Consider the following 22,577-nt stretch of genomic DNA (forward strand, 5'->3'; position numbering starts at 1 on the left):
CAGGTACTAAAGCCTCTAAATGCAGGACAACTAGACAGGCCACAAAATTGACAACAGGATAGTGTAGAGGAGTTGTTGAAAACATAGAGGACATAGTATGAGATGTGCAGGAGAAGGAGGTTGGCACATATCCTGGAGCAGGGATTTGGTGTGCTTAGGATTTTAGTTTGGGGCCTAGAAACAGTGGAAAAACTATTGTAGGCTTTGAAGTAAAGGAGAGTTAGGATCCTATTTTCAGTTTGGAAAAATCACTGACTGCAGTGTGGTGTCAGCCTTGGGGACAAAGATGCACATTGATAAGGATGGATCTAAAGTGAAGGAGAGTGATGATGGTGGAGATGTTGATAGATGTGGGGAAACAGCACCCTGATCCAAGAGGTATTCAGGAGGCAAGGCAGGCAGCCCCTGGGGGATGGGAGGCATGTGAGAGGTGTAGAAGATGACTGAGGTAGCTGATCATCCAATCCTAAACCCAGTGTTGTTGGACTTGCCCTTCCACTAGCTGATTCTACCCACATCTGCATTCCTAACTCCCTTTTCCAATCAGCTCTCCACATAATTCTTACTACCTGGATCTGTCCATTCCTATTTCCCTCTGAGGCAGCACCTTATTCAGGGAAAATGTGAAGATCCAAGGCTGTACCAACTACATCTTTTGGCCTTTAGTAAGAGGTCACAGAGAAAGTCTGAGCAGACAATCTGAAGTCACTTAGAAAACAGGTCAGCTCTGTGGCTTGATCAAGAAAGAATCTTTTTGTTTGAGGTTAATCAGCCAAGACTTCTCAAATGTCACATAACCCAATACTTTGCTAACTCACTTCAACACTGGACTATTTTAATTTGTCGTTGACTTAATCACTGATAGCAGGAGCAATTTTCATGGTTATGCAAAGTTTATGTACACTGTACATGGGTGGGCAGCCCAGTGGAGACTTCAGGAACAACTTTTTGGTGTCCTTTCAATACTCTTTCCCTATCTTGAAAACATCCTTCTCTTTAATAATGTGATTCACATGGGGGATGGATTTGTTTTTTATAGGCAGCTCCAATGGATTGTCCCAGGATGAGTAATGGAATCCGAGTTAAATTCATTAGCATGCACCATAGTTGCTGAGTTCAGTGAAACACTGTGACCCAAGCTGGGCAAAACAGATCCCTTTTGTATCAATTAATCTACTTATTGCTGTGACCAAATACCTAACAGGAAGCAAGTTAAGGAAGGAAAGGGTTTATTTATTTCCAGTTTAGAGGGAAGGCATTCTATAATAACGGGGAAGGTCTGGGCTATAAAACCTCAGGACCGGTTTCCACCCACCCAATGACATACTTCCATCAATGATCCAACCTCTCAAAAGATTTCACCACCTTCCTAAGTAGTACTACTTAGCTGGGGATCAAGTGTTCAAACACATGAGCTCATGGGAAACATTTCACATTCCAACATAACAACCTCCTTGGCATTTTTGAATTTGTAATGGAGGAAAATTAAGTCTATTCTTCTTCAATGGCTAAAGCACTAGAGAAGGGAAGTTCTGTCATTTGAGGTCATTGTGGTATCAAGAAAATTGATCTGTAAGAGTAAAGGTGACACAGAGAGGAAAACATGGAAAAGGTAGGAAGGAGATAGGGAAGGAGAGGGGAAGGGGGAAAGATATTAATTCAATTTCCTGCTCTTCTCATGGTTATGTGAGATTTCTGATCAGCTTTTTTTTTTTTTTTTCTCAATGAATTCAAGACAAGCTTTCTATTAATCAGACCTGACTAGCACTCATCCAGGCTGTTCACAGTTGTCTTCTTAGAAATTCTTTTTTCTTTTTTAAAGTACTGTTTACTTTACTGTATTTTTTTGTTGTTGTTCTTTTTAATTTACCCAGTCTTTAAACAATATATAAAGACATGTTTAGACTTGTTCAATATTCAGTGTTATCGAGACAAGCTTCTCTGCACCCACTTTCAGATGAGACACTTGGCTGCTATGGGAAATCATTAGCAATAAACCAAGGGTTAGGAAACAAGGAGGCCATTAGGAGCTCCCACAGGCATCCGTCCAGGAGACACCAGTTTCTGAGTTTTAGACAAGCTATTCATCCCAAAAGAATGGAATAGGCAATATGGTAACATTATACAAGATGGTCACACCTAGGGTTGTGCACGTCCACAGAAGCGGTCCAATTTCACAGTGTTATGGGTTCTATAATGCCTAACAAGGTTACAGTGATGACTGAAGGCTTTCCCGCACTGGTCACACGCATACAGTCTCTCTCTAGTGTGGCTTCGCTAGTGGTTCATGAAGACTGTTCGCTGCTGAAGCTCTTGCTGCAGCCGGTGTGGAAGCGGAGGTGCTGCAGGAGCACTGCATTCCTGCTGAAGGCCTTGCTGCACTCTGTGCACTGGTAGCGCTTCTCGCCAGTGTGTGTCCGCTGGTGCTGGACAAGGTGCGAGCTAAGGTGGAATGCCTTCCCGCATACCTTGCACTCATAGGGTTTCTCTCCCGTGTGGATTCGTCTGTGTCTGATGAGGCTGCTGCTGGCACTGAAGGCTTTCCCACACTCCGTACACTGGTCAGGCTTCTCTCCAGTGTGGCTGCGCTAATGTTCAATCAGGCCTGATCTCTGCCTAAAGGCCTTCCCACAACTGTCACATTCATAAATGGCTTCTCCCCAGTGTGGATGGTCTGGTGCTGAAGGAGGTCTGAGCTCTGAGAGAAGCTTTTCCCACACTGGCTGCACCTGTAGCGCCTCTCTCCAGCATGGGGCTGGGCTGCCTTTGTACCCAGCTCTGATAATGACTAGTTTCTCTGGACTTAGAAGCCATATGAGCATCTCCCTGGGGTCTGCTTTCCCCCAAATGTTCCACTTCTTTCAAGGCGTCTACCTTGGATGCCAATTTTTGATTTATAGGTATAGTTTCACTGCCTTGTTCTTGAAATTGGTGGAAGCCCAAAGATTCATGTTCGAGTTGTGTCTCGATGGACAGGAACTGGATGGTTTTTGATTCCTGCTTGGACTTTAGAAGTGCTATATCTTCTGAGAGCCCTTGAAAATGTCCGTGTTCTCGCTCTGGGGCCTGGTTCCCGGGCTCGCTGAAACTCTTGCTCCAGATCTTCAATGGTAGCCACGGCCTCCTCCCCACTCTGGCTGTTGCCCCTGCACCCAGGCCTGCAGCTCCTCGGGCAGCATGCTCAGGAACTGCTTCAGCACCAGCAGCTCCAGGATCGGCTCCTTGGTGAGGGTCTCGGGCCTCAGCCACTGACGGCAGAGTTCGTGGAGCCAGTGCAGAGCTTCTCGGGGACCAGGCGTCTGTTGGTAACAAAACTGCCTAAAAAGTTGGCGTGAGGCCTCCTGGACAGAAAAGCTGTTGGCTGACAGGTGCAGTGTTTGGTCCCTGAAAGGGTCTTCCTCCACCTTCATGATCTTCAGTACATCCCGACCCTTTGCTAAAGCCATTCTAGCGTGGACGTGGAAGGCTCACGCTGGTGCGGGATGAGGGGAGGCGGTGGCTTAGCCGTCTAACCTCCGTGAGTGCATGCCATCACGAAGAGGCGAATCTTGAAGATACTCCCGGGAGGACCAGCGGCGACTCTTCAACAGGCAGTGGGGCGGGAAGAAGGGAGGACAGTTATAACTACATTAAAGGAGATCGAAAAACAACATGCAACTCGTGTCCTCAGATCGCCTCCCAGCTGGTCCTCATCAAGTGCCCGGGCGCTGCACGTCCAGGCCGGGACCTCACAAGTCCCAGAGGCGCGGGTCCTCCAAGCGCCGACTCTCCCCTGGCAAGGAGGCCCATAAAGGCCGGAAGGGCGGGTCGGTGTGGAGCCTCCCTCTCCTCTCTCCACTTTACTGTATTTTTTTAATTAATAAGTTTTATATGGATACATCATGTGTTGGTACCATCATTTCCCTCCTTCATAGCCCCATTCTATGTATTAAGAGCCCTGTGGGATTGCTAGTATTCACCATAAGGTTCTGGGTTGTAAGTTTTTTTTTTAATTTTTTTTTTTGTTCATTTTATTTTATTTATTTGAGAGCGACAGACACAGAGAGAAAGACAGATAGAGGGAGGGAGAGAGAGAATGGGAACGCCAGGGCTTCCAGCCACTGCAAACGAACTCCAGACGCGTGCGCCCCCTTGTGCATCTGGCTAACGTGGGACCTGGGGAACCGAGCCTCGAACCGGGGTCCATAGGCTTCACAGGCGAGCGCATAACCGCTAAGCCATCTCTCCAGCCCCTGGGTTGTAAGTTTTTGAGAGCAGCAGTCAGTCATTGTGTGTGTGAGGACAATTCTTTTCACATCTTATTTACATCTTACATAATTTTTGCAATGTGCCCATTCAAATCTTTTGTCTATAATTAAAAATTGTTTGTCCTTTTTTAACAGAATTATGAACTCCTATGTTCTGAATGTGATCCAGGAACTGAAGGCCCAAGATAGCAAGGATACTGAAGGAGGTCTCTGTTCCCAATGTCAACACACAGAGGCTGCTACAGCTATGTTCCATGGGCACTAGCCTTTTTTTCTCATCTAACATCAAAACTTGGTAGCATTGTTTATGTAACACTGGATTTGGAAGAATAAATGATACAATATGGGGGGGGGCATGGAATATTTTACCATGGTTCCAGAGAGATGCTGAGGCTATGAAACGTGAGGCAGGGTTGAAGTTTCCTGGGTTGCCCCCCCACCCAGTTCAGTGTCAAATGTCTTTGGAATTTTGATGAATATTGCATTGAGTCTACAGATTACTTTTAGTAAAACAGCCATTTTCACAATCTTAATTCTGCCAATCCAAGAGCATGGACAGTGTTTCCAACTTCTAGTACCATCTATGGTTTCTTTTTTCAGTATCGTGAAGTTTTAATTGTAGAGGTAGTTCATCATTTACATAAATGCATAGCTAGAAAGCACATGATCATCTCAAATGATGCAGAAAAGGCATCTGACAAAGTTGAACATGCCTTCATGATAAAAGTCCTGGAGATAGTAGGAATGGATAGCACATAAGCTTAGCCAACTTTAAACTAAATGGTAAAAAAATGAGACCATTTCCTCTAAAATTGGGAATAAGTCAATCCTATGTCCACTCTTGCCACTTCTATTTAATATAGTCCTCAAAGTCCTAGCAAGAGCAATAGGACAAAAGGAATAAAAATAGGACAGGAAAAAGTCAAACAATCCTTAGTTGCAGATACCATGATTCTGCACTTAAAAGATTTTATAGGATGTACCAGAAAGCCTTGCTTTTTTTCTTTTTCATTTTATCTATAGATGAGACCACGAGACATACAAAATATAGCAAGAGGAAATGAGGTTATCCTAGTGTTACATTTACAGAGAACTTTTTTCCCTTAAGAATAATCACATATTTTCCTATGCTGTATTACTGTTGTAATACAGTAGTCATTTTATTCAGTAATCAGTTTTGGACGTGGTTAAGAATCACAGTATACCAAATTTGAGTTTTTAAACGTGGGACACTATTTGCTTGTTATATTATTTCTGGCATCTCTGATGTCTCAGGGCTCAATGGGAGCATCTCAGTCTTGCATACATGAGTTCTTTTTGAGAAAGTTCATCTTTATCTGGTGACTCAATGTGTTTAAGTATGGCTCATACACATTAGCTCCTTTCATACACTGACCTTCAATATTTCCTTAAGAGCTCTTTTCTCTGCAGTTTATATACTAGTTCATCTAATGACCTCTAAACAAGCAAGCACCCAAAAATCAAACTTCACTGGACATTTGTAGAGAATACCAGTTGATCCAATTCACTCTTTTGAAAAAGAACCAACAGGCATTGTGGCCTTTCTATCAAATTGTCTGTACTTCAGGATATCTTCAGATGAGGAAAACATACTCATTATCAACACATGAAATAGGAATGTAAACTATATTAAAGTGGTCTGTTCACAGTTGTAGCCTTGTCTTTCTGTAGCACTACTTCCCATTCACAATCATTTTGTTGCTACTGGCATGCTTTATCACCCCTCAGGTCATTTTGATGTCCATAAGAGAATTCCAGCTAAATACCTGGGGAAGATTCTGAGCAGTTAGAGGTTTTAGAACAAGGTCACAAACAGATGCATGCTCCAAGGTTTACAAGGAAGTGGAAGAATGAGGTGGTTAACCCAGGTGTTGGAGATGTGTGCTGCAGGCTGAAAGAACAGAGGGGAAGCTTCAGCACTGGGGAAGACCATGTTCAGGAGGATCTCAGTGAGTCAGAGGTCTTGTGGAGCATGGTGGATGCAGAGGGGCAAACTGGAGAGGTAGACAGATGGGCTGGCCAAGCTGATGCTTAATTTTAGGAGCTTAGGGTGTAGGTAGATGTGAGACAGATAGAACTTGAAATCAATAAAGAAGGAAAAAAGAAGAAAATGAGGGATGAGTCTGTATATGTCAATGCTGTCACTATGATCTCTAATTACCAGTATTTTGAGTTTTTGCAGTCAAATGTTCTACCTCTGAAGTATACCCCCCAGTTTTTGTACAAATATACATTGTACATTGAGCATATTCCTCCTGTTCTGCTCCCTTCACGTTTCTTGACACTCCTCCTCTCATCAGTCCTCTTTGTTCCCCTAAACAGTTTCACTTCTATTTTCATGTCATATATACCTACGTGATTGTAAACCTCTACATAAAATCTAGGAACCACAAGTGAGAGAAAACATATAATATTAATCTTTCTTTTTTGTTGTTTATTTATTTGAGAGTGACAGAGAGAGAAAGAGTGAGAGTGTGTGTGTGTGTGTGTGTGTGTGTGTGTGAGAGAGAGAGAGAGAGAGAGAGAGAGAGAGAGAGAGAGAGAGAGAGAGAAAGGGAGAGAACGGGCGCACCAGGGCTTCCAGCCACTGCAAACGAACTCCAGACGCCTGCACCCCCTTGTGCATCTGGCTAACGTGGGTCGTGGGGAATTGAGCCTCAAACTTAGGCTTCATAGGCAAGCGCTTAACTGCTAACGCATCTCTCCAGCCTGATATTGATCTTTCTGAGAGTAGCTTACTTCACTTAATATGATTATCACCATACTTCCCTTAATGTGATTATCTCTAGTTGCATCCATTTTCCTGCAAATGACATAACTTCATTATTGCTGGAAAAAATTGTGTGTTTATAGCATATTTTCTTTATTTCTTTCTCTCTTGTGCATTTAGGTTGGTTCCATAACTTAGCAATTGTGTATAGTGTCACAATAAACATTGATGTGCGAAAGTATCTCTGTAATAAGTTAAGTTGGAGTGTTTTAGGTAAATATCCAGGAGTGGCATAGCTGGGTCTACTGGTAGATCTATTTCTAGTTTTTCACGTGTTTGTATATATTCATGTGTGTATACATGTGTATGTGTGTTAATTCATATGTATATGTGTGTATTCATGTATGCATTCATGTGTGTATTCATGTATGCATGTGTATTTGTATGTTAACTCATGTATGTGTATTCATGTGAGTAGGTGTATTTTTATGTGTGTATTCATGTCTATGTGGTATATTCATGTGTGTGTAGCTATTCATTTACATGTATGTGTGTGAATACATGCATGTGTATTAATTCAAGTACATGGATATACATATATTCATGTGTGTGCATTCATGTATGTGTATGTTTATGCATTCATGTGTGTGCATATGGTGGTTTGATTCAGCTGTCCCCCATAAACTTAGGTGTTCTGAATGCAAGGTTCCCCAACTGATGAAGGTTTGGGAATTAATGCTTCCTGGAGGCAGTGTATTATCAGGGGTGGGCTTATTGGTATTATAGCCAGCTTCCTCTTGCCAGTCTTTGGCACACTCTCCTGTTCCTGTTGTCCACCTGATGTTGGCCAGGAGGTGGTTTCCAACCTCTGTTCATGCCATAGTTTTCCCCTGCCATCGTGGAGCTTCCTCTCAAGTCTGAAAGCCAAAATAAATCTTTTTTTTTTTTTTCCACAAGATGCTCTTGGTCAGGTGATTTCTGCCATTAATGTGAACTTGACTGCAACAGTGAATGTATGTGTATTCATGTGCATGACTCTGAGTGTATTCATGTGTGTATGTGCATGTATTTATGTATATGTATTCATGTGTATATGTGTATTTATGTATTCATGTGTGCTTGTGTGTATTCATGTGTATGTATGTGAGTGTATGTGTATGTATGTTTGTGTATGTATGTGTATTCATGTGTGTGAGTGAAGACATGACTTTGCCATGTCATATGTGTCCAGTAGGTCAGTGGACAGCTTTCTTTTTACCCCTTTTGAGCAGAGTCTCATACTTTCTACTGCTGCTTTTGTCAGGCTAGCTGACCCTGGGTCTTCTGGTAGACTTCTTGTCTCTACTTCCTTCTCACCCACAGGTGTTCTTGGGATTACAAATGCTTACCATAGCTTTCAGCTATTTTCATGGTGCTGGGGTCCCAAACTTAGGTATCTACGCTTGTGCAGCAAGTGCTTTATCTACTGAAATGCCTCCTCAATTCTCTCTCTAGTTTTTTGAGAAACCTTCATACTAATTTGTATGACTGGACTAGTTTACATTTCCAATATATAAGGAATCCATCCTGTCCACATCTTCAGAAGCATTTCTATTATTTGGCTTCTAATGCCTTTCATTATGACAGGGGTAAGATCTCATTGTGGTGATGTGTTGTAATTAATATTTTACTCATTTTTGAGAATGTAATATGTGTATATAATATTAAATGTACTTTTAATTTACATTTCTCTGATAGCTTGTAATGTTGAACCCTTTTTCATGTTTATTGTCTGTTTTGATTTTCAACTATTGAGAACTGTTTGCTCATTTCATTGGCCCATTTATCAATTGGGTTGTTTGAAAAATCTGTAGTTTTGACAAAACAAGGAAGATGTGGTTGTCATTTTACTTCTTGATTTCCTCCCAACCATATTCTATGGATGTTAATAGTTTGGCAAAAACAATGAATACATAGTGACAATGTCAGATTTCCAACTTTATCTGCTGAATTTCTCTGGCATTATATTGAATCCTTTAAAAGCTAGCATCTTCACATACCAGGACACTATTTATATAGGTCAACGGTGTTGTGTTTACCTGGGTCATCAAGAAACATCACACAGCCAGATGATGTGATTGATCTCAATGCATTTTTAATAATATCAGAGTGACTTACACTCAGGGGCATATTTTCATATAGTCGTTTTAAAAAGCCAGCAAATTTCTTCCCTACTCTAGGGTTATGATATGTTCTGATCACAATCAAACGTCAAGTGGAGTCATGGGTTTAAAAGTTACTTTAAGTTATCTATTTCATACTGCACCTTCATTGTACAGAAAAGAAAGTCAAGGCAAACAACAACTTGCCTAAAACCAAACCACCTACAAGCAGCAGAATAGGATATGGCCCTTGTCTCCACACAAGACCCTGCCTATCCATGGTGCCCTGGGCTCATTCTGCTGCCTCACCTCCTGGCACCATGTGCTCCCAGCATTCTGCACTGACACTTACCAGCTGCAAAAGGTCAGATCTGCTCTACTTAATTAAGCTTCCTCTTCTCCCTGTTCACATAGCTATGCTTACCTGTTATGTTTCCACTCAAAGCTTTGCTCCTCTGGGAACTTTTTTCTCTAGTGTCCCTCAGGAAAGTTCACATCCTATTCTCTTCTGTAGCCAATGTATAAAAGCACGGAAAGTGCTTCCTGCTCCACAGTGGGTTTAGCCCCCTTCTGTGCTCTAAGCTTTAAGGAAGCTATGCTCTACTTTAATAAAGTGAAAGGTGCATGTCTTCTGGTCATAGGCATGCAAAACATTCAATGAAGGAAGGGAGGATAAACGAGTAAACAGGGTCCTCCTCTGTTCTTGCTTTCTCACTGTGGAATACTGCACTTCAAGTGCCCATCATGCTTTGTTCCCACCACTCTTCCTCATTGCCCCAGCACACAAAAGCTTTCCTTTGACTCTCTCTACATGCCTAAAACATCACCATGTTACTATTTCTATTGTCAACAAAGCAAACTGGGTTTCAGACCATGAAGCAACCTGCCCAAGCTCATTCCACTAGCCAGGGTGGGGTAAGGATGTGAAAGTACACATTCATTTCCCTGAATCACTTTACTCTCCCAATTACCAGATCTCACATCAGCGAGATTTACCACCAGTCTCCCCAAACAGAAGTGTCAGCACTTTTTCCACTGCTTGTCACCTGGCTAACCAATTCCATGAAAATATTCTAATTTATTAAAAAATTTTGTCATCCTGGCTTCTTGCTTCCAAACTTCCACTATTACTCACTATACTGTTATAGCTGTTGATGTTGGGTTGGAGAAAAAGGTCTGCTTTCAAGGCTGTGCCAAGCCAAGATAAATGTAGTTAAATTATTCCCAATCATATAATTTATAATACAATATAGAGATACAGCTTAGATTAACTTAGCCAGCTTTTATACTCCTAACATTGTTAATGTTTACTCAGCTGGTAATTTTTTTTTTCCTGTTTTCTGTTTTTAACTTAAGAAAGAAATTCTGTCATCTGAAAATTTAACTGACTGGGTTCACTTCCTCTTTCAGGTCATTTAGTGGAAGTATTAACTTGGGTCAGAAGACTGAGGCCAGGGTACTAGTGTTATCAATTTCTCCCTAATTAGAGAAGTAAACATGACAGTGGATGGCCAAAGCCTACAACACTGACATTTTCTCCCGTGGGCATTCTCTGTGCTCCACTGAAGTTTTAAAACTGTCACTTCCTTTATTTTTATTACTCTATTTTGATCATTTATTCATATCTATATGCTATGTGAAAGGCTGAATAATTTGCTTGTGTCTCTTAGCTCTCAAGCTAAAACTGCCTGCACTTTATATTACAGTACAGTTTTATTAGGCATATTGATGGCCAGTCACTGAAAGAAACTAACTCACACACACACATCATCCAATTCAATACAGGTGAGATGATCTGCAGAGCCTGTTTCTTCCTGGAGCTGCTGTTTATTTATTGGGTTTAGAGGTTCAGAGGATGCAGGAGGAGGTGAGTCTTTCTCTTTGCACAGATTCATGATGCTGTCAGTGTGAAGTGTGTCTGATCTGGGGGTCTGGGCATGTGAGAAAACTGGACATGCCCCCAACATCAAGGGCAATCACAAAACAGGTTTTTTCTTATGCATGATGCCTTTGTGCCTTCCCTGGTCTACTTCTCCATCTTCACTTTGCCCTCCTTCTCTCACGCTCCTCCCTGTCTCTTCTCTTTCTCTCTTTCACTTGCTCTGTCTCTTTTTCTTGTCTCCAGAAAAAAACTGAATTACATGTAAAGTTCCAATGCATAAAGGGGATTTATCCCTTTCCTGCCCCTGTTTTCTTTTTATCCTTCATTAATTCTTCAAAATCCAGCTTGTGGCCTCTCTTCTAGGTGACTTAGATGCCATTTTAAGGCTTCTGCAGAACCCTGATAGGCTCTATTTCCTCACGTGACACCATGACCTTGTAGGATCATGACTATTTCAGTTGTCTTCCATACTCACTATGGAGCTTATAGAGGGAGCACATCTTGACTTTGTTGTCTCTGGACTGACAGTGGTACTAATAATGCTAGCCAAATAATTTTTAATCTAATGCACAATAATATACATCACCATGAATTTTGGGTCTGGTGTTCAACATCTGTAGTATGTAATGACGACTAACATTCTGTCTCTTGGTCCCTCCCTCCCCAAGACATTGCCATAGAAATTGTATGCCAAGAAGGAACCTGGTTTAGCTGTTTCAATTTCCCACTATTCAAATTTGTAAAACATTTTTTTGTGTGTGTGTGTTGGGATTCAATATAGTGCTGTAGTGAATCTTGGCTACTTTCTGCTGGAAGTTGCTGTATTTCAATTTATTCTAGATCACCTATCCTGGAAACTTGGGATTTATATCATTGATATCCACTCCATACAGAATGTCTGCATCAATGATCACCCCTACCATCAATGTATGATAGCTCCAGCTCCTTCACATCCTCATTCACACTTGCTATTATCAGTGCTTTAAACTCTATTGGCGAATTTTTGTTACTGTTTCTCTGATGACTAATAAAACATTTTTGCATATTTGTATGAACAATCTTGATATCTCCATTTGTCGATTGTCTGTTAAAATGTTTTATTCAGTTCTCACCTATGTGGTCAGTATTTTTCTTTTTGATTTGTAGAATGTTAGATATTCTGGACTCAAGACTTCTCTTGGATTCACACATGCAAACTATTTCCATGATGTTTGTAATATGCCTTTTTATCTTTTCCTAATGGGCCTCTGACTTGTGCAAACACACTCTTGCATCACTTTTGTGGCCTGCTTTACCAACTGACCTATCTCCTCATATCCTCATATGTCTTTTGTTAATTGTATACTAGTTTATTTGTCATTTTAATAAATGAGGCCAAGAAAATAACCAGTGCATAAGAACAAATTTAATACACTGATATTATTGTCCTCTAAATACCAGTATCATTTATATCATACCACACAGTCTTTACAGTTTATAATTTAATATGGTATGTTATAGCTTTATGTGTGTTCACTTTTGTAAGAGTTATTTTTAGGAGGAAACACACTGTTACTCTCATGTTGGCCATGTGAATGAGCACCTTCTGGGAAGATTAGACATTAGGAGGGAAGACTTTCCTGCCCCAAACACTATCTTCAGAGAACAGCTTTTAGTGATAATATCACATGTATAGAAACCTGTCACGTTATATTCCCAACTTTTCATGGCAATCTGACTATAATTTTTCTAAAGACTGGAGAATATCAAGAAAAAAAAGTAGACCTAAGAGAAGACAACTATAACTAAACAGACTGATTTAATGATAAAGTTTTATTTTTTATATTTTGATCTTCTCTATGGGGTTAGGAACAAGGTCAGCTTAGGAACCATCAAGGAGAGGCTAACACCTAAAGTTACTTGTGCTCTGAAAATTTATTACTTAAGAAAATAAAGGCTATATTTTAACTGTTAAATATCTTTCTGGAAACTCACTTCCCCAAATATTTGATTCCTTAAAGGGTCTTCTAACCCCCAAGACACTACACAGGTAGTCCTGTCCCTTGGATAATGGCAACTATTTCAGAACACAGTTCAACATAGGCACTGTGTACATTCTGTGTATATTAGATGTATATTAGATGCATAAAGAGTGGCTTTGATATAATTTCACACACATTTTGTTAACAGGTATTAACCTCTCTGTCTATGCAGTGGGTATAGAAAGGGCAATCTAATGTGAAGCTAAAAGGCCTGCGTCCTACACTTGTACAGAGACTTCCTAGTTTTATAAACCTGGAAAGATTATTGACCTTTTCTAAATTTCTGCCACTAAAACTAGAAAATATGCATAAGGTAAATAAGAGAATCTATTTAAGATGCTTTCTTTAATACCAGTCTTAATGCTATTATTTTTAGTGATTTCAAGGTTCTATATTTAGCACCATGAAAGTAAATTATAACTCTCTGTATTGGTAGTCAGGAAGGTAAACCAAATTAAAAACATGTAAAAATCTATGAATAAGGCATGATCCTTATTCTGAAGGAAATTTCAAATTGATGGAAATATGAAATATGAGTATAAATAACAAACATGTAGTGAAAAATATCTCCAGAATATGCTAAATGTAGGAGAGAAAGAATTCACATAAATTTATTTTTATTATCACTAACACTGAATTTGCTTATCAATGTTTATTAAGATGGTTCTACCACTAATAAAACAACACTAGTTAGTCAATTGGCTAACATCTTCTGTATTGAAAAATCAATGGAATTTTAACTTCTATAAGCAAAGCCAGAATCTCTGGGCATTTTGAATGGGTACATGTGGTACCCAGTCAAACAAGAAAATGCTCAGATGCATTTCAGTACTTGAATTTCCTAGGGCAATGCATATTTCATTCCATTTCTGTGGAGTAATGTGGGGCCTTCAGCCTCAGACATGTATGGCTGCCTATGCTGTTTGCAGGCTCCAGGAGGACCAGAGAAAGGGTGAGCACACTGCCTTCTGCTCCAGCTGTACCTTTTTTCAATGGGACGCAGTGCAAGCCACAGAGAGAGGGATCCGCTCTTCAAAATAGCAGTTGAATTCATATGACTGGTCATTTTGTTAAGTGAAACTGTAAAGGGTAGGGGGTGATGATTGTTTTAACCATATTCTTTGAGACTATATAACAAGTCATAAGACAGTGTTTTTCTCTTCCTAGGATGCATTTAGGTTTTTATGATAGTTTGAATAGATGATCCCCAATATATTCAGTGTTTTATTAGTTTGTAGTTTGCATATGCAGCCACCTGACTAGAGGCGGTTTCACTGGGTGGCTCCTAAGGTGTGGTGGTGGGTTTGGGATTTCAATCTAAAGATATGCAAAGCATGCCTAGCTGGAGTTCCTGCAGTGTGCTGTGCTGTGTGGCTTTAAGCTTGTCTTCTCTCTGCTTGGTCCTGTGAAGGCAAGCCAACTTCTTCTGCCATTATGGAACTTCCCCTGGATCTGTAAACTTCAGTAAATATCCCTTCCTCCATAACTCTGCCTGGTCTGGAAGTTCATTTCAGCGACCCTGAAGCTGTCTGCTACAGTTTTCAAGAGTAATTCATTCTGGAAATAAAATCTAATAATTTATTGTAGATGAAAAACTTATTGTGCACCTGGGAATGAAGTACTTTGGAAGAATTAGGAGAGTCTGTCAAGCAGGCTTAACCTTATTTTGAACTAAGATACAAAGGGAAAGGAGAAAAGATAAATGAAAAGAATTTTGTACTTTGGTTAAAAATAATAGAATTTTTTTTTTTTTTTTTGAGGTAGGGTCTCACTCTGGTCCAGGCTGACCTGGAACTAACTATGTAGTCTCAGGGTGGCCTCAAACTCACGGTAATCCTCCTACCTCTGCCTCCTGAGTGCTGGGATTAAAGGTGTGTGCCACCATGCCCAGCAAAAACCAAAAAAATTTAAAAAAAATAGAAATATCTGGCAATCAGACTTGAAGAATATTTTGAGATAGCAAAAACTGTGCAATATAAAACTAAATTTTAACTCTGATCATTTAGAAATTTTATACAGTGCAGAACAGACATACAGAACACTAAAATAAATGGTACGTTTAAATATATTCCTATATCCACCTATATAATTACATATCCATTTATCCATTAAGGAATTATTTCTGGTAATATTACCATGCTACTCTCATTGTTGAGCATAAAATGTTATGTAATGTCAAAATGCATAATGACACATTTCTCTGATGTCTGTCTTAGCACTTCCAAGTTAGCAACAAGGAAATCTCACATCTCTTCCTTCCTCCCCAGTCGTACTGCACTCTACAAAGGCCACCAAACTAATCTTCCTTTCAAATGAATCTAGTGTACTCACATTCTTGCTCAGAAAGTTTCATAACATCATTATTTCAAATATCAGATCAAGGCTTCGAGGATTCAAACCTGCCCTACTGTGCTGTGTCAGTCTCCAAATAATAGCTAACCTTCTTTAATCATCTTTTTAAATAAGGAGTATGGGCTAAGTGTGGGAACCTGGCAGGAATTAATGACAGAATTCTAGTCAGAGATTAATACAGGAGAGCTGGGGGCAGCTATGGCTCTAAAAACATTTTGGGGACACAAAATTTTGTTGTTACTTGAGAAAAGGTCTAAATAACTCTGGAGCCTAGGTTGGCCTGGAACATATCATGTATCTACAAACTGGCCGCAAACTCACAGCAATCCTTCCCACCTCAGCCTCTCAAGTACTGGGATTACAGGTGAGCCCCAATGCCTGGCTCCACACATTTTATTTTTATATCTGGGAGCATCAGAGTTTCTGGCAATGCACTATGTAGTCAGTCACCTGGGAAAAGAAAGCCTTGGTGGAAGAAGAATTTGTTTGGCAACAGATCCCTAGGGCAGGGAGGAAGGTAGCACTTCTAGGTTGGTGGGATCTCCCTCTGCATTCTCTTTCACAGTGACGCAAGGAGGGCAAGAATTCCCCCATGGGAACATTACTAAGCCAAACCACCAGAACAACACAAGAAGAAGCCTGGCTTCCCAGTGACACAAACTTGACAACCAAGGACAAAAACTGATTAAAATAGAAGCAAGAGTGAGTGAACCACAGAGACAAGTCCTCTGAGAAAGCCTTCATCTGGCTCCAAGCTTATACAGTACCCAGTGCTCATCTCAATCACAGCACTCGGTTTATAAGCATTTGCCTTGACACTGGTTTCCCCTATGAATAAGCCTACTGAGAGCTGGGATCTGTACTGTTTAATGGTATCTCCAGTTCCACGCCCACAGTCTGGCATAAAGCAGAGACCTTGAGTAAAATGACTGAATATGTGGATGGACGAAAGAAAGAGTGAAATAACTAAAACCAAATAACTAAACAAAGGTAGGGGTCTTATCAACTTGGCATCAATACACAAGAAGGAAGCTTTTGGTTTATTTATACCACACCTACTGTTTGACAGAAAATGTGAGATGCTGAGAGATTAAAGGACTTGCTGAGGCCCAACAGGGGGCTTAGAGCTAGAGCTATACCCTGGACCCAGTGAGGAAGAGAAGGGCAAGCTGATCTTTTCTCCTCCTGGACTGGTAGAAGCAAGACAGCTCCGACAGTCATTCCAATGTTTGTCAGCTGGTTGTTGGAAAAGCAAAATACATTTTCCCATGGAGGCAAGGTCTTTTTTTTTTTTTTAATTTCTTCTTTTTTTTAAATGACGGTTTGGTTCCCAGGCCAGGCCAGGCCACAAAAGCTTATTTACCCCAGAGCTGAGTTCAACTATAAAATCTGTGGTGGCTCAGAGGCCTCACTGAGCCCCCCTAGAGCTGCAATCCAAGGGGCAGGTGGGCAGCTGGCTCTGCAGGAGGGTGGGCAGAGCTGCCTGGAGCAGACCAGGAGCACAGGCAGGGGCCTGAGTAGGGGGGTTGGGCAGGGGGCCCGGGCAGCAGCTGCAGGAGGCTGGAGCAGCTCTGAATGCCTTGGTGGTTCTAAAGTGGATTGTTTGTAAGTTGGGAACTGTCTGTACTTAGAAAGGCGGATTTCAAGAGGTAGGGGATCCTATTTCACTTGAAGGCCCGCAGTAATGAGGGTTCTTTATTCGTAATGAAGTAGCCACTAATTGGAGGGACAGGCTCAGGAGGCCTGCTGGAATTCTGTACTCCTGGACCAGAACTGAGTAATATTATGCAGTAGCCTGGCAACCTCTTTACTTCTACATAAAATTCATATAAAAAGTACTATGAAGTGAGCCTGTCTGACTTCACAGTGTATATTATTAATAATGATAATAACAGGGTGGCTTATGCATGGCATTAGATAGAGAATGAGAATGGAATTCTCAGTTTCCTGAAGTTTTTCAACCCTCCCCCCACAATTCCAGCAATATTAGGAACATTTGGAAAATTCTTCCCTCAGAGTGGGCTGAAAGCTTTTACATTTACCCAGAGGAGACATGGCTCCAGTTTCTTATGCCTCATCCAAAAGATGAACTCTTCCCTTCCTCCGCCTCCTCAGCGGCAGAAACATTCTAAAAAGTCACAAATAGTGTAAAAGCAAAGATGAAAAGAAATTTTACTGGAACTGAAAAAGTTACAGTAGAGGAATCAGTTACAAGAAGGCAATACAGTTAGACTTTCTGGACTTAATGAAATGTGGTCCACTGCACTGGAATGTTCTGGTGCCCCCTGGAGGATTCTCCAGCCTAACCAAACTGGCTCTTTAGTTACCTTTCTTTAGACATCTTAAGAAAATCCAAGAGGTTTCTTCTCTCTGGTTCAAATCATCCTGACCGGGCTCAAGCACAACCAGAGGGATGAAGCAGGAACTAAATCTAACTTTTAGAAGGTTTTCACCACTGAATGCTTGCCGTTGGAATGGAAGCCCTGGCATCAAGAGCAGAATCTATTTTTGGTTTCTGAAGTTTATACATCCAACAGTGCAAAGTTCATAGTTGCATGTGTGATCTCTCAATTTTTGTGGGCTGAGTATTTAGTGAACAAGGAAGTTTGCTTCTGCAAGTCTTGCTTTGTCTTGTACAGAAAAGTTAAACATTCTGGAAAGTTAAACATTTAGCTTCTAAATTTTTACTGCTCTGGGATTCCTCAGGGACATGACTCGGGTATGATGATGACTAAATGGCCGCCAGAGTTGTTTATTCCACAGTCCCAGAACATCCAGCAGATGTGAGGGGCCATTGTCTGACTCCAGTGTACACTGAGGATTCCAGCTGCCCATCTGCCCTCCAGGCCAGCTTACATGAGAGTGACTGGAATCACTATGCTGGTGCGTAAGATGACGGATATAATACACTCTTAATCACTGTACATGAAAGGCATGGACCAGGCTTCACTAAACTTGCAAAAAACTTTGCCAGCACATTATTATATCACAATACTTACAATATAAAACATAATAGTATGATATACATGTACTATATTGTACAATGTTATAAAATACAGTTAATATAACATCTCCTAATGGCACTTTTTAGCTATCAATTCCTTCTCTTTTATATACTGGATACTTCATTTCTGAATTCAAATAATATGAAACACATCAAAATGCAAATCAAGAGATCACTAAACATGACTTCAGACTTCCAGAAAAGTTGCAAGAATTCTTTGTGTTTCTGGAAAAATTTACCAAGATTCCCAAAATGATAATATTTGGTACATTTGCCTTTTCTTTTCTTAAACAGACACACTCACATACACACATACAGGGGCGGTGGGAGAAAAAGAGACAGAGAGAAATTTTTCTTCTAAATAATTTAAGAGCAAGTTATAAAAACTGAAAGAACTTCCTCTAAAATCAAGACTAAGACAAGGATATCCATTTCTTATAATTTCATTCATTATAATACTTTAATCTTAGATCAATAAGAGAAAAAATAAAAGGTATACAGATTGGAAAAAATCAAATTATCTCTATATGCAGATGACATCTTATGTTTAAAAGACCCCAAAGACTGCAAAGAAAATCCCACATATCTGACATTTTCAGCATAGTAGGAAGGTATAAAATCAATATGCAACAAATCAGTAGTTTTCCTCCATGCCAATAATAAATATACTGAGAAAAAAGCAGGAAAACAATCCAATTCACAAAGTTGCAGAAATAAAATATAATAAAATTGTCAGGAATAAACCTAATCCAGGAAGAAAAAGGCCCCTAAAATGAAAATTTTAAAACACTAAAGAAAGAAATTGAAGACTTTAGAAAACAGAAAGTCTTCACATACTCATAGGTTTGCAGAATTAATACTGTGAAAACAGCTACATCACTGAAATCCATCAATAAACCCTCCCCCATCAAAATTCTACTGATATTCTTCATGAATATAGAAAGGCAGCCATGAAATTCATATGAAAGCAGAAAAGACCCCTGTTAACTAAAACAAACCTTAGCACAAAGAAATATCTGATTTCAAATTCTACTACAGAGCCATAGTAGAGAGGCTAATGGGGATGAATAAATATGAGGAAAGCACAATAATATACATGTCTGAAAAACCATAATAATCCATTGTTATGCACACGAATTTTTTTTAAATTACCAATACAATGTTGTGTCCCTTTTTTGAGGTAGGGTCTCACTCTAGCCCAGACTGACCTGGAAATCACTATGTAGTCTAGGCTTTCCTCGAACTCACAGGGTTCCTCCTACCTCAGTCTCTGGAGTGCTGGGATTAAAGGCATGCACCACCATGTCCAGCATTTTAAAATTATTATTTATGTATTTGCAAGCAGAGAGAAAGTAAGATCTTAGAGGGAGAATATGGGTGTGCAGGGGTCTTATCCACTACAAAGAAATTTCAGAGGCATGTGTCACTTTTCTCCTTCCTTCCTTTCTTTTTTCTTTTTTCTTTATTAGCTATGTATACAGAGTCTATACAGTCATGTTGGTACCATTGTTAGCCCCCTCCCTGTTCTCCCCCCTCTGCAGGGACCCTCCTTGTTGTGGAATATGGGTTGTGCATTGTGGGATTAGCCATCAGTTATGGATAAGAGGCAGTGTCTCTGTGCATAATGACCCAACTTATGGCTCTAAGAATCTTTCTGCCCCCTCTTCCACAAACTTCCCTGAGCCATCTTGGGTTCATTTTAGGTCTGCTTCAGTGATGACATCTTGGGACCCTCTTTATCTCTGGATATCTGGTTTGGTAGGGGCTGAGCGTTCTCTGTGTCTATCTCCTTCACCCTTGTGCTGGTACCAGGTACACCAAGAAAACAGCACTCTTGCTCATTTCCCCAATTATTCTTGTTTCAGTTGGAGCCCTGTTGAGGTGTGATGGGCTGATTTTCTTGTCAGGATCTGTGTCCATTGATCCACTCAATGGAATGCATGTGCCACTTTGTTCATCTGGCTTTTTGTGGGTACTGGTTAACCAAACCTGGATTGTCAAGCCTTGCATGCAAGCACTTTAACCAATGAGCCATCTCTCCAGGCCCCAATGCTGCTGCTTTCTTACTAAATATTTCATTGTGTATTTCCTAAAAATAATGAATTATCTTATGTAAATGCATAAATTATTGAATTAGAAAATTGGCATTGAAGTATTATCAAAATTATACCTGGGGCTGGAGAGATAGCTCAGCACTTGGAGGCACTTGGTTGCAATGTCTGTTAGCCCATATTCTCTTTCCAAAAACCCCTATAAAGCCAGATGCATAATGTGGCACATGCACCTAGAGTTTGTTTACAGTGGCCAGGGGCCATGGCATACCCATACACATACACACTCTATCTCTCTCAAGTAAATAAAATATTTTTTTAAAAATTACACACCTTCCTATCATTGTTATCAATTGTCTCAGTAATACTTTCACAACAATAGAAAATCTGAACTCATGCATTGCATTCTGTTGTCATTATTTCCAGTTTCCCTTAATCAGGAACAACTTCTCGATCTGTCTGCATACAGAACAGGTATAGTGAAATGTCCCATGTTTTGCGTTGTCTGATGTGCCCCCATGATGCCTCTGGCAGCACACCCAAAGTGACTATGGCTGTTATTCAGTGGACTGTAGTAGGAAATGTGCACTGTGGGTCAGCCCTTTCATTAGCAATGTTAATTGGTTAAAGTGGTGTTTGTCAAGTTTCCTTGTTTGGTTACAGTTTTATTCTTTGCAAATAAGCATCTTGTTCACATACACTTCAATGCAATGCAAAGAGCCTATTTCTTTTTTTAAAATATTTTTATTATATTTATCTGTGAGAAAAGACACAGGAGAGAGAGAGAGAAAGTGAGAGAGTGTATGGATATACCAGGGCCTCGTGCCACTTCAAAGAAACTCTAGATGCATGTGCTACTTTGTACAACTGGTTTTACATGGGTACTAGGGAATCAAAGTTCTGCAGGCATTGTAAGCAAGAACCTTTAACCACTGAGCCATCTCTCCAGCCCATCGAACTTATTTCTTATGAAGCATTTATCCATGATTTCTGCCTTAATCAATTATTTTTACGATGGCTTGCTATACATGATTTGTTTCTAATTCCATCCTTCCTTCTATATTTACTCGAGAGTTTTGTATTGAAGCCTGTTTCCTTTTTGCTTTATTGATATCTCAGTAACTCATGGATTTTCACCTTGTCAGTGGCATTATACTCACTATTATCAATTAATTTAAAGAATTTATTTCAATGCTTAAATTATTCCATATTTAGCCAGAGGGCCTCCCTTCAGGCTGGCACTGTACCACTTTGACATGTCCCTATTATCTTTGAAGTACTTCCTTAGTCTATCGCATAGCAAGATGCTCCAGACCTATTGAGTTCTTTCTCTGCTCCAACTTAGTTTATCTATTTCACCAATAAGTCCTAGTTTTTAGTAGAGAACTTTGTACAGAAGAAGCTCTGGGGTGTAGGTATGCTCATTATTATCAAAGTTAAATTGTTTTGTGGCTATGTCAAAGAACAGAGCCAGGAAATAGTTACATATACATATCAACCATTTAGCCATGTACACATGCAGTAGAACACACAACAAACATACATTACACCTATTATATCCATGTACAGCTAGGTGTATTTAAATATTTATGTATATATAGATGTATTTGCACATGCATGTATTATCTATTTGCACATATTAATAGCTAGGAACTCATACCTGTACCTCCTATTTGAATTTATACTGCAAGCTTTATTCTATCTTAATTTACTATAATTGGATTTCTCCCAAAATGCTCTCACTGACAACTTATTTGCTTAAACTAAAAATATATTAAAATGAGAAGGGCATGGTGGCACACGCCTTTAATCCCAGCACTTGAGAGGCAGAGGTAGGAGGATCAGTGCAAGTTTGAGGCTACCCTGAGAATACATAGTGAATTCCAGGTCAGCCTGGGCTAGAGTGAGACCCTGCCAAAAAAACAAAAAACAAAAAACAAACACAAAAACAAACAAAAAACATAAAAATACGTTCAGGATCACTAAGCTGTTTCTGAAAACAAGTTTACTAGCTAGAGTTGAAGTTCCAAAGTCTAAAGTGTCATTATATCCATTTCCTAAGTTACTCATTGTGGAAAATCAGTGAGAAAATGCTTTTGGTAAAGAAAAAAGTTTTTCCATTCTTTGAGTCCTTTCTCATGTGATTCC

The 22,577-nt window shown here is 40.1% G+C and overlaps 1 protein-coding gene and 1 long non-coding RNA gene across 8 annotated transcripts in view; one reads left to right on the plus strand and one right to left on the minus strand.

Moving 5' to 3' along the window:
• LOC123464071 overlaps positions 1-4,919 on the plus strand; it is a 63,033-nt gene extending 58,114 nt beyond the window's left edge. The window contains exon 3 of the long non-coding RNA XR_006639331.1: positions 4,383-4,919. This is a non-coding gene — a long non-coding RNA (uncharacterized LOC123464071). The remainder of the gene's footprint in view (positions 1-4,382) is intronic.
• The window catches only part of Ica1 (islet cell autoantigen 1), a 147,710-nt gene that overhangs the window by 49,427 nt on the left and 75,706 nt on the right, over positions 1-22,577 (minus strand). The gene's annotated exons all lie outside the window — the stretch shown is intronic.

The sequence above is a fragment of the Jaculus jaculus genome, chromosome 10, assembly GCF_020740685.1.
Source record: "Jaculus jaculus isolate mJacJac1 chromosome 10, mJacJac1.mat.Y.cur, whole genome shotgun sequence".
In the NCBI taxonomy this organism is placed as follows: domain Eukaryota; kingdom Metazoa; phylum Chordata; class Mammalia; order Rodentia; family Dipodidae; genus Jaculus; species Jaculus jaculus.